We start from the raw sequence: 12,000 nt of genomic DNA on the forward strand, positions 1-12,000 counted from the left end.
TAAATCCTTGTTTGTTATCTATTTTATATATATTGGTGTGTATTCAAAAGCAGAGACATTACTTTGCCAACAAAGGTCCATCTAGTCAAGGCTATGGTTTTTCCTGTGGTCATGTATGGATGTGAGAGTTGGACTGTGAAGAAGGCTGAGCGCTGAAGAATTGATGCTTTTGAACTGTGGTGTTGGAGAAGACTCTTGAGAGTCCCTTGGACTGCAAGGAGATCCAACCAATCCATTCTGAAGGAGATCAGCCCTGGGATATTTTTGGAGGGAATGATGCTGAAGCTGAAACTCCAGTACTTTGGCCACCTCATGCAAAGAGTTGACTCATTGGAAAAGACTCTGATGCTGGGAGGGATTGGGGGCAGGAGGAGAAGGGGACGACAGAGGATGAGATGGCTGGATGGCATCACTGACTCGATGGACGTGAGTCTCAGTGAACTCCGGGAGTTGGTGATGGACAGGGAGGCCTGGCGTGCTGCGATTCATAGGGTCGCAAAGAGTCGGACACGACTGAGCGACTGATCTGATCTGATCTATAAATCCCCTACCCCTAATTTATCCCTCTCCCTCCCCTTTCCCCTTTGCTAACTGTGTTTGTTTTCTATGTCTGTGAATCTGGTCTGTTTTGTAAATGAGTTGGTTTGTATTATTTTCTAAGATTCCACATTGAATGAATAACATTTTTAATGTTCTTATTAAACTCAGGAGTGATATGGTACCACAAACAGATAATATCTGCAATGATGATGACATTTCACTATTAATTAAGATCTTCCATAATGATTATTTTAATGTTGAGTTAGAAACATTTTTATGATGAAGATCAATGAAGAAAAAAATGTGAATAGAAAGTTCAGCCAAAGGTGAGTTTAAACAGAGCAGCCTATTTGAAGATATTTCTCTGTGTAGACTCTTACCTTACAGGTCTTCTAATATTAGCTGATTAGGCATTAGCTTGTTAGGCATTGCAGACACAAAAGTCACATGAGAAAATGGTGAGACTTTCCTCTCAATGAACCCCAAATTGACTTTGATCAGGACTAGCATTTCTCCATCAAAGTAGGAATACTGCCATAGGAGGGACTGGGCACATACCAGATGCCATAAATGAGGTTGACATCTCCAACTACTAAGTCAAAAAGCTGAAAAAATATAGAATATCTCAACAGGCAAAAGTGCAGCGTCCTTGAATGGCATATGAAATTTCCATCAAAATGGCTTGATCTGGAAGGGTTTTATAAAAATGAACTGCTTTTCCAGCCCTGTACTCTTCTGCCCCTGGGACCCGGTGGGCAGTGGCTGCAGACAGCAGCCTCCTCGGTAGTACATGCAGCCTGTTGTCTGCACAGGCTGCCCTAAGGGACCTTGGAGACAGCCCTTTCCAGTGGACATTCATGACTGGCACGCTGGCCCCAGTCTAGGCTCCAGACAGGTATGTGTGTTGCCTTTGGAAAGCCCCAAGGTGAAGTAGCCAGGGTCCACACCGGCCAACTCTTTATGTCTATCTGCACCAACTTGCAGAACAAGGAGCATGTGACTGAGGCCCTCTGCAGGGCCAAGTTCAAGTTCCCTGGCAGTCAGAAGATCCGCATCTCCAAGAAGTGGGGATTTACTAAGTTTCATGTGGAGGAGTTTGAAAAAAGCACAGTGGCAGAAAAGTGGCTCATCCCCAGTGACTGTGAGGTCAAATAATCCCTAGTGATGGCCCCTGGACAAATGACGGCTCTGCACTTACGAGAGCCTTGGCGCCGTTCTCTCCTTAGTCACGCCCACCAATGAGTTCTACTTTTACTATAAGTACAAAAACCATTTGTTTTTTGTAAACAAACAAAAAAAGCTGCTGTCCTTTCTCTATGAATATGTTAAGGTTAATATGAATATGTTAAGGGTTAAGGTAACCCTAAGTTTGTTCATGAACGTATAATAATTATAAATGCTGGAAAGAAGACACATACACACACCTCTCTTTGTGGAGGCTTTTGTGTGTCATCTGTTAAAAATTATCTGTGCATTTAGTTTGTCCCTTGGACTGCAAGAAGATCAAACCAGTCAATCCTAAAGGAATCAGTCCTAAAAATTCATTGGAAGGACTGATGCTGAAGTGGAAGCTCTAATACTTTGGCCACCTGATGCAAAGTGCTTACTCATTGGAAAACACCCTGATTCTGGGAAAGACTGAAGGCAGGAGAAGGGGACAAAAGAGGATGAGATGGTTGGATGACATTACCAACTCGATGGACATGAGTATAAGCAAGCTCTGGGAGTTGGTGATGGACAGGGAAGCCTGGCATGCTGCAGTCCATGGGGTCACAAAAAGTTGGACACGACTAGGGCTGAACTGAACTTAGTTTGTCCATTTATCCTAAAGTTTTGAGCGGGAGTTGCAAAAGACATTAGTAATTCAATTTAACACAGGCTTAAAAATGTCAAAGCATTCGGATTTCTACTAAGTCTCTCTCTTTATCAGGAAAGGGTATTTTCCTGTTGAATGATACTGACAATGAAAAAACCTTATCAGGCCCATGAAGTCACCTTGAAACACAAAGAATCTCTTCCAGGTGGAGAGCGGCTTATGTAGGTGGCCCTGAATGATCTAGCTTTTGAAAGGGCAGCAGAGGGCCACCTGGCTAAGACTCAGGCTCCAGAGGAAGCTCCACCAAACTGGTCCTCTTTGGCACCTCCCCACAGATTCCAGGCTACCACCTTGGGTGCCAGATGTTCTGTCTCTCCCTTTGCCTTGTTGCCTAGTGACAGGTGCCACGTGCTCCTCCCTCCCTGTTGTCACGACCACAACGTGATGGAGAAGCTGTATAGTTCTGCTCATAATCAGTGGGCTGATCAAGTAGGTCATTTATCCAAATTCATTTACGTATTTAACAATTATGTATCGAGTACCTGTTAGGTATCAGGTACCGTGCTCAGTTCAGTTCAGTTCAGTCGCTCAGTCATGTCACGTTAGGCCTCCCTGTCCATCAACAACTCCTGGAGTTCACTCAGACTCATGGCCATCGAGTCAGTGATGCCATCCAGCCATCTCATCCTCCGTCGTCACCTTTTCCTCCTGCCCCCAATCCCTCCCAGCATCAGAGTCTTTTCCAATGAGTCAACTCTCCCCATGAGGTGGCCAAAGTACTGGAGTTTCAGCTTTAGCATCATTCCTTCCACACTAGGTGGTAGGATAATAGGGAATAAGTTAATCTAATTCTCACCCTCAAGGTGCTTATAATTTAGGGGCCTGGGGGGAGCACAAGCCAGAGCACAAAACAAACAAACAAGGGGAGAAGTCTAATAAAAGTCCTATGACATGTGCTATGAAAGATATAGTGCACAGTGTCCTGGAGACTCCCATGGACAGAGAAGCCTGGCAGGCTATGGCCCATAGGATCACAAAGAGTCAGACACGACTGAAGCAACTTAGCATAAAGGATATAAGTGAAGGCTGAGACAGAAAATAGATGGAGAGTCTGTGGATTCCTGGCTTGAGTGACCGGGTAGAGTGATGACCATGGAAGGAGCACTGAGCTGGGTGAAGGGCAGGTGCAAGTGTCCTGATGTGGGTGTGCCTCCCTCTGCTGCAGGGAGGGAAGCATGGCCAGAGGGGAAGAAACAGAGGAGACTCACAGGAGAGGGCATCAGAGAGGAGATGGGTGTGTGTGTGTGTGTGCGTGCGTGCGTGCATCAGAGAGGAGACGGGTGTGCGTGTGTGTTCTGGGAGAGGAGTCCAGGCTGGAGAATGTCAGGTCATCACACCTCTTAAAGCTTCCAGTGACCCACTGGGGGTAAGGTCATGGGCAAAGTGTTGGTATTTAAAATAAACATGCCTTTGCTCTAAAAAATGGTAACATGGAAGCTGACGGTTTAAGTAGTTTACCCAAAGGTCACTTTCCTAATTCCCTGGTGAATGTTTTTCATGGTAAATGATGTTCCCTCTCATATTTATGCTGATTTCAAAGAAATCATGCTGATTCATTACCTAAAAGTAATCTCACCTGGGGGTCAGATATTAATCTTTGCCCCAATATGATTTCTTTCTGCCTGTTGGCAGTCATCCCAGCAGAGAACCTAGCAGAGTAAACCTTGCTCAACATTGACACTTGGCTGAGAGTTAGCAGGAGGGTGAAGGGCTGCCCAGGTGTTCTGAGAGGCTGTCGGACTTGCGTATGTGAAACTAGACTTCGATTCCATTTCTAAGTTATTCATTGCTTATTTAGTATGTAGTGCAGAAGTGCCAGGAGTCCTTAATGAGGAAAGCAAATGGGCAGAAGACCTAAACAGACATTTGAAAACTGAACAGAAGACCTAAATAGACATTTCTCCAAAGAAGACATACAGATGGCCAACGGGCACATAAAAAGATGCTCAGTGTTTCTAATTATTAGAGAATAAAATCAAAACTACAAGGAGGTACCACCTCACACTAGTCAGAACAAATGTACAATGAGGTATGACTTCACGCTGGTCAGAATGGCCATCATCAAAAAGTCTACACATTTTAAATGGCACTCACATTTAAAAGTAATATTTATGTGATTTCTCGTCATACAGATCTGAGGTTCACCGTATGTTTGTCCATCCTGGGAGGTACTCAGGGTGGAACTGACTTTCCACTTCCACAGTATCTTCTTTTTTTGAGGTATCTCCATACTGTTCTCCATAGTGGCTGCACCAATTTACATTCCTACCATCAGTGTAGGAGGGTTCCCTTTTTTCCACATCTTATCCAGCATTTGTTATCTGTAGACTTTTTGATGATAGTCATTCTGACCAGTGTGAGGTCGTACCTCATTGTAATTTTGATTTGCATTTCTCTAATAATTAGCGACGCTGAGCATCTTTTCATGTGCCTGTTGTCCATTTGTATGTCTTCTCTGGAGAAATGTCTCTTTAAATCCTCTGCCCATTTTTTGATTGGGTCTTTTTGTTGTTGTAGTTACTGGGTTGTTTGAGCTGTTTGGAAATTAAGCCATTGTTGGTTACATCATTTGCAAATATTTTCTCTCATTTGTAGATTGTCTTTTCATTTTTTTTTATGGTTTCCTTTGCTGTGTAAAGGCTTACAAGTTTGATTAGGTCCCCATTTGTTTGTTTTTTTTTTCAGTTCAGTTCAGTCGCTCAGTTCAGTTGTGTCTGACTCTTTGCGACCCCATGAATCACAGCACGCCAGGCCTCCCTGTCCATCACCCACTCCCGGAGGTCACTCAGACTCATGTCCATCGAGTCAGTGATGCCATCCAGCCATCTCATCCTCTGTCATCCCCTTCTCCTCCTGCCCCCAATCCCTCCCAGCATCAGAGTCTTTTCCAATGAGTCAACTCTTCACATGAGGTGGCCACAGTACTGGAGTTTCAGCTTTAGCATCAGTCCTTCCAAAGAACACCCAGGACTGATCTCCTTCAGAATGGATTGGTTGGATCTCCTTGCAGTCCAAGGGACTCTCAAGAGTCTTCTCCAACACCACAGTTCAAAAGCATCAATTCTTCGGCGCTCAGCTTTCTTCACAGCCCAACTCTCACATCCATACAAGACCACTAGAAAAACTATAGCCTTGACTAGACGGACCTTTGTTGGCAAAGTAATGTCTCTTGTTTTTTTTAATTTATTTATTTTAATTGGAGGCTAATTACTTTACAATATTGTGGTGGTTTTTGCCATACATTGACATGAAACAGCCATGGGTATACATGTGTCCTACCATCCTGAATCCCCTTCCCACCTTGCTCCCTACCTCATCCCTCTGGGTTGTCCCAGAGCACCAGCTTTGGGTGCCCTGCTTCGTGCATCTAATGTGCACTGGTCATCTATTTTACACATGGTCATATGCATCTTTCAATGCTATTCTCTTATTTTTGCTTTTATTTCTATTGCCTTGGGAGACTGACCTGAAAAAACATTGGTACAGATTTATGTCAGTATTTTGCCTATGTTCTCTTCTAGGAGTTTTATGGTGTCATGAAAGTGAAAATGTTAGTTACATAGTCGTGTCCGACTCTGCAACCCCACGGACTGTAGCCCGCCAGGCTCCTCTGTCCATGGGATTCTCCAGGGAAGAATACTGGTGTGGGTTGCCATTCCCTTCTCTAGGGGATCTTCCCGACCCAGAAATCAAACCTGGGTCTCCTGCATTCCAGGCGGATTCTTCACCATCTTAGCCACAAGGGAAGCCCTTACACCATAGAACTATAGTGTCATGGTTCTAGACTATTTTAAAGCAGAGGCCCAACTTTGTAGTGAAGAGTGCTCTGAATCTGGAGCTAGATTATGAGATAGTCATAGCATAAAAAAATCAGAATAGTCCATCTTAAGTCATCTGCCCTCTTAATGAAGCAAGAAGCTGGGAGAGGTCAAAAAAAGAAAAAAAAAATGATAATGCCGGATATGACATGATCTCCCCTGATAAGTTTAATTGCAGTCAGAACTGAAACAATGAATTTGTGGGTTCTCTCCCAGAAATAAGGAGAACTAATTGAGATCATCAGAAGTGTCATCTTAAGGGACTTCCCCGGAGGTCCAGCAGTTAAGACTCTGAGCTTCTAATGCTAGGGGCATGGGTTTGATCCCTGGTTGGTGAACTAAGATCTCACATATTGCTGCTGTAGCAAAAAAAAAAAAAAAAAAAAAAGCCCTAAAACCAAACCAATCAAGCCATGAAAAGCTAGAAGGAACCTTAAATACATATTACAAAGTGAAGGAAGCCAACTCTTGGACTTTCCTAGTGGCTCAGATGATAAAGCGTCTGCCTACAATGTGGGAGACCCAGGTTCAATCCCTGCGTTTGGAAGATCTCCTGGAGAAGGAAATGGCAACCCACTCCAGTATTCTTGCCTGGAAAATCCCATGGACAGAGGAGCCTAGTAGGTTACAGTCCATGGGGTTGCAAAGAGTCAGACACGACTGAGTGACTTCACTTTCATTTTCACATACTGTATGATTCCAACTCTATGACATTCTGGAAAAGGCAAAATTATGCAGACAGTGAAAAGATCCATAGTGACCAGGGTTTGAGGAAAGTGAGGGATGAAGGGGCAGAGCACAGAGGATTTCTAGGGCTCAGAAGCTGTTCTGACACGACAGAGGTGGATTACTGTAATTTTGTCACAAATCATAGAATGTGCAAAGGAGTGAACTGTAATGTAAACTATGGGCTTTGGGTGATACTGGTGTGTCAGTATAGGTCTATCAGTTGTCACAAATGTACCTCTTTGGTGGGGGATGTTGATAATGGGGGAGTCTGTGCATGTGGAAGCAGGGAGTGTAATGGAAATCTCTACTTTCCACTCAATTTTGCTGTAAATATAAAATTACTCTAAAAAGATAAAATCTACTTTGAAAAACAAAAAGGATGAAAAAGCCTGGAAATGAGATCATTGTGTTCTAAGCCCTGGCAAAGATCACTGATGGTCAAACTAGCTGATGAGAGAACCTCGGGCAGGTGGGCCGAGTCGATCAATAAGCACTTCTGTTCTCTCTCCATTATACCAATCATGCAAGTTAATTTGTTCATTCAACAAAATGCGTTGCCTTCTGGCTGTGTGCCAGGTACTATGCTTGAGCCTGTGATACATAAAGAAGTCATTGGCCTAAGGAAGCCCATAGCCGTAAGTGGAAACAGACAAGTAGTTGGACAACGAAAGTCTTGATGATAGGGACTCCCATGGTGGTCAAGTGATGAACATTGTTCTTCCACTGCAGCGGGTGTGGGTTTGATCCCTGGTTGGGGAACTAAGATCCTGTATGCTGTGGGTGCAGCAAACACACACACACACACACATGCATGGTATGATTCCATCGCTCAGTCGTGTCCGACTCTTTGGGACCCCATGGACTGTAGCCCATCAGGATCCTCTGTCCCTGGGATTTCCCAGGCAAGAATACTGGAGTGGGTTGTCATTTCCTCTTCCAGGGGATCTTCCTGCCTAAGGGATTGAACCCGAGTCTCCTGTGGCTCCTGCACTGACAGTAGATTCTTCACTTTCTGAGCCTTGGATGATAAATATCAGGATAAGGATTTCTACCAGAAATGATTAAGCTGGGTTTCTAGTACAATTCTATTCTGACAATTTGGATCGATGATGCCAGCTCTCCTGTTTACTTTCAGATTAGAAGATTAGTGGTGAAGGTCAGATCTGATGGTGCACATTCTTATTAACTAGCTGCAGATCTCTTGAATAACTTCTTCCCCTACTGATAAAAATATCTAGCCAAATTCATTTCAATTGATTGCTAAATATTATTTGTTAACTGATATTATATGCTATATATCAGTAAATACATTCCACTCTGTTCTGGGAATACCAGAGGCTGGTTCTACATTAATGCAAACAAATTAAAGAGGAAAATAGATTCACACTCTGCTAATATGTCTGTGTAGCTTGACAGTCAGATGTTAGAAGCTATAAATTGCCGAGTTAAAAAGTAACAAAAAAGAACCAAAATACATTTTTCTGTTATTGGGAATCCAAGCTGAGATAGAAGACTTCTTTCTACCCCCAAATTAGGGCTGCTTACCTCCCACCCCCCACCTCCATCTCCCAGCAGCTGGTACCCCACCTCCACCCTCCTACTATCAGAAATAATTTTCAGCAGCTGTCTGAGGAAAGTTCTGCAGCCATTGCCAAATTTGGGGCTTCAGTTGCGTCCATACGCTGTTCCTGTAACTCTGTGCCAGCATCTTCCTATGGGCGTGTGATCAGGTACAAGCAGCTCAGATCTCCCACGTGAACCTAATGAAAACCAGGGCCATGCTCAACCTGCCAGGCACCCAAAGCCTCATCTTCCTTTTCCTCCTTGTGACAAGGTAGCTGATCAGGAAGAATATGTGAGGGTCAGTGATAGGATTTGTGGTAATTGCAGGTTCTTAGAAGCAAGAGTTCTGAAAGTCATTTGTGGTCTCATTGTTATCTGGAATGTCATGGAATGTCGGTGATGTCGCCTGTTTGAGGGTCACTTAGGCGGCTCTATCTGCGATGCTGTCCCCTCTAGAAGAGCAGACCTGCCAATTGCCGCTTTTCCTCTCGCTGCTGGCAGGAACGCTCATCATTAAAGGGATGGTGGCCGTGGGCCAATCATTCCATTCTTTCTACTTGGCCCAACTTCTTAAACTGTTTTTGGAATCAACTGAGAGATTAGCATTGAAACATATATGTTACCGTACATAAAAGAGCTAGTGGGAAGCTGCTGTATAACACAGGGAGCTCAATCCGGGGCTCTGTGATGACCTAGAAAGGTGGGATGGGGTAGGGGGTGGGAGGGAGGTTTAGGAGGGAGGGGATATATCTATACATATAGCTGACTCACGTTATTGTATGGCAGAAATGAATACAACATTGTAAAGCTATTATCCTCCAATTAAAAGTGAATTTAAAAACCAAAGAAAGAAATATAAAAAAGAAAAATTCATTAAAAAACTGTTCTATTGAAATATAAGATATATGCAAAAAAGCATATAAGTTTACAACTGGTTGCTGTGTACTCAGTCATGTCCCGACTCTTTGCGACCCATGGGCTGTAGCCTGCCAGGCTCCTCTGTCTATGGGATTTTCCAGGCAAGAATACTGGAGTGGGTTGCCATTGCCTTGTCCCAAGGAGCCTCCCCCACCCCACCCCCATCAAGGAAAAGAACATGATGAGTGTCCCAGAGGCTCGCTGCCAATCCCCATTACCTCTCTTCCCCAAAGGTTCCTGCCCTCCTCGCATTTCACCCCCGGATTTGTTCAGCTTGCTTTTAACTCAGGTAAGTGGGATCATAAAGGGTGTGTCCTTTTGTGTGTCTGGGTCCTTCACGCAACATGACGTGTAGGAGCGTCTTCCTAGTGCTTTGGCACAGCTGTTGTTTACTTAACTGGTGTAAGTGCTCCATTGTCTGCCCGTCCTCTCATTTATCTATTCTATTGTCGAAGGACAGTTGCACTTTGGGGCTGTTAAAAGTATACTGCTATGAATTACTTGTATGTCTTTTGGTGGCATGGGCTTGCATTTCGGTTGTGTATATATATTATACACTGGGTTGGAATAATTACTGTAATGACTGGCTCACAAGCTTTGCCTTTTAGGGGAAGGGACAGTTCACCCTGGGCCCCAAGAACCCCTGCATGTCTTTCCCAAGGGTGCAGACGTCAAGCCACATCCATCCCTGATACGGGGCAGTTCCGTAGCAGTTCACACAGACAAGGCAGGTCCAGGCGAGCATGGTGTGGTTACTGCTTGCTCCTCAGGGGCAGCAGGGGACTGGCTTGTTTGCCGCTTCCTTCCAAAGGTGCTGAGCCCCGGGTCCCACGTCCCTCAAACGCAGAGCAACCTGCCGAGTGACCAGCTTTCATCTGGACCCACCACGTTGCCCAGTGGGCTCGGGAGCACAGGAGCCAGCACGACCGTTTGACGTTCCTGCTGGCTGCTGTGCTGCGGGTAATAAACTGTGTTGCTGTGATTTATCACATCTCATAGACCACTTCTGGCTACTGTGGGTGTGGCAGCCCTGCTCTGCTCGTCACCCGGGCATCTCCTTTGGGGTCTTATTATCCCTTGCTTGTCTATGAGGCTGGGGTTCTTTCCTGATAGAGCTCATCAGCTCTAGTGGGTGATGCTAATCATTGCCCAAAGTAGTGTGTGAGATTTCTTGTTCTTCTGACCCCCTGTTTTTTAAAACTGAAGTATAGTTAATGTATAATATTGAGTTACTTTCAAGTGTACAACAAAGTGATTCAGATATCTATATCTAACTATATGTATGTGTGCATGTATGCTAATTCAGTCATGTCCAACTCTTTTCGACCCCATGGACTATAGCCCACCAGGCTCCTCTGTCCATGGGATTCTCCAGGCAAGACTACAGGAGTGGGTTGCCATGCCCTCCTCCAGGGGATCTTCCTGACCAACTATATGTGTGTGTGTGTGTGAGTATAAAATTCAGATTATTTTCCATTACACGTTATTAGAAGATATTGAGTAGGTCCTTGTTTCCCTATTTGTGTGTATATATTAATCGCAAACTCCTAATTCATATCTCCCCTCCCCCTCACTGTCCCTTTTGGTAACGATTAAGTTTGTTTTCTATGTCTGTGAATCTATTTCAGTTTTTAGGTAAGTTCATTTGTATCATTTTTTAGATTCCATATCTAAGTGATACCATATGGTATTTTTATTTCTGACTCACTTCACTTAGTAAGATCATCTCTAGGTCCATCCCTGTTGCTGCAAACGGCAGTATTTTTTTCTTTTTTATGACTGAGTAATATTCAGCCCTGGGATTTCTTTGGAAGGAACGATGCTAAAGCTGAAACTCCAGTACTTTGGCCACCTCATGCGAAGAGTTGACTCATTGGAAAAGACTCTGATGCTGGGAGGGATTGGGGGCAGGAGGAGAAGGGGACGACGGAGCCTGTGTTGGACGCTTTATATATGAATCATTCATAACAATTCTCCAACACAGGTATTACAGTCATTCCCAGCTCAATGAATCGACATGCAGTGAAGTGAATTCACACGTCCATGGTCACACAGTTGTAGAGCTTTCAAGGTTTCAATCCAGGGTGAGCCTGACTGCGGGGAGCGAGCTCCGCCCATGGCAAAGGTCATGAGGAAGAGGCTCAGCATACGCAAAGGTGGGATTGAGCCTCAGGAGGCCCCCTGGAAATTCTCGAGCATCTACCCCCAAAACCAGAGTCTGCCTACTTTCTGCTTTGTGCTTTCACCTACACCTCTGACTTTACGGGGGCTGTCCCCCACTACCTCTCTCTGAAAAAAGAATTAGCTTACAGCTCCAGTTAATAATTCCTGGGTGTGACAGTGTTTAACCTACAAACTCCTTTGGAAATCCTCTAGCCTGCCTGAATAGGTTTTTCCGGCCATATGTGATTGTTCAGAGCCTCCCAACTGTGAGAGGCAGGAGATGTTCTAAACTGTCTAAACACAGATTTCTTTGAGTAGTTAAAAGATTGATTAGAAATTGTATTGGTGAAGGGTTTTTCACTTATTGGGCCAATGTTTGCTGCTAAGTCTCCA

The 12,000-nt window shown here is 44.4% G+C and overlaps 1 protein-coding gene and 1 non-coding gene across 21 annotated transcripts in view; one reads left to right on the forward strand and one right to left on the reverse strand.

Moving 5' to 3' along the window:
* Window positions 1-12,000, reverse strand: part of DLGAP1 (DLG associated protein 1) — a 782,615-nt gene that overhangs the window by 175,975 nt on the left and 594,640 nt on the right. The gene's annotated exons all lie outside the window — the stretch shown is intronic.
* On the forward strand, window positions 1,252-1,380 carry LOC112444256 (small nucleolar RNA SNORA70). The gene has a single exon (XR_003032508.1). It is a non-coding gene; the product is annotated as a small nucleolar RNA SNORA70 (small nucleolar RNA).

The sequence above is a fragment of the Bos taurus genome, chromosome 24 (assembly GCF_002263795.3).
Source record: "Bos taurus isolate L1 Dominette 01449 registration number 42190680 breed Hereford chromosome 24, ARS-UCD2.0, whole genome shotgun sequence".
Lineage (NCBI taxonomy): Eukaryota > Metazoa > Chordata > Mammalia > Artiodactyla > Bovidae > Bos > Bos taurus.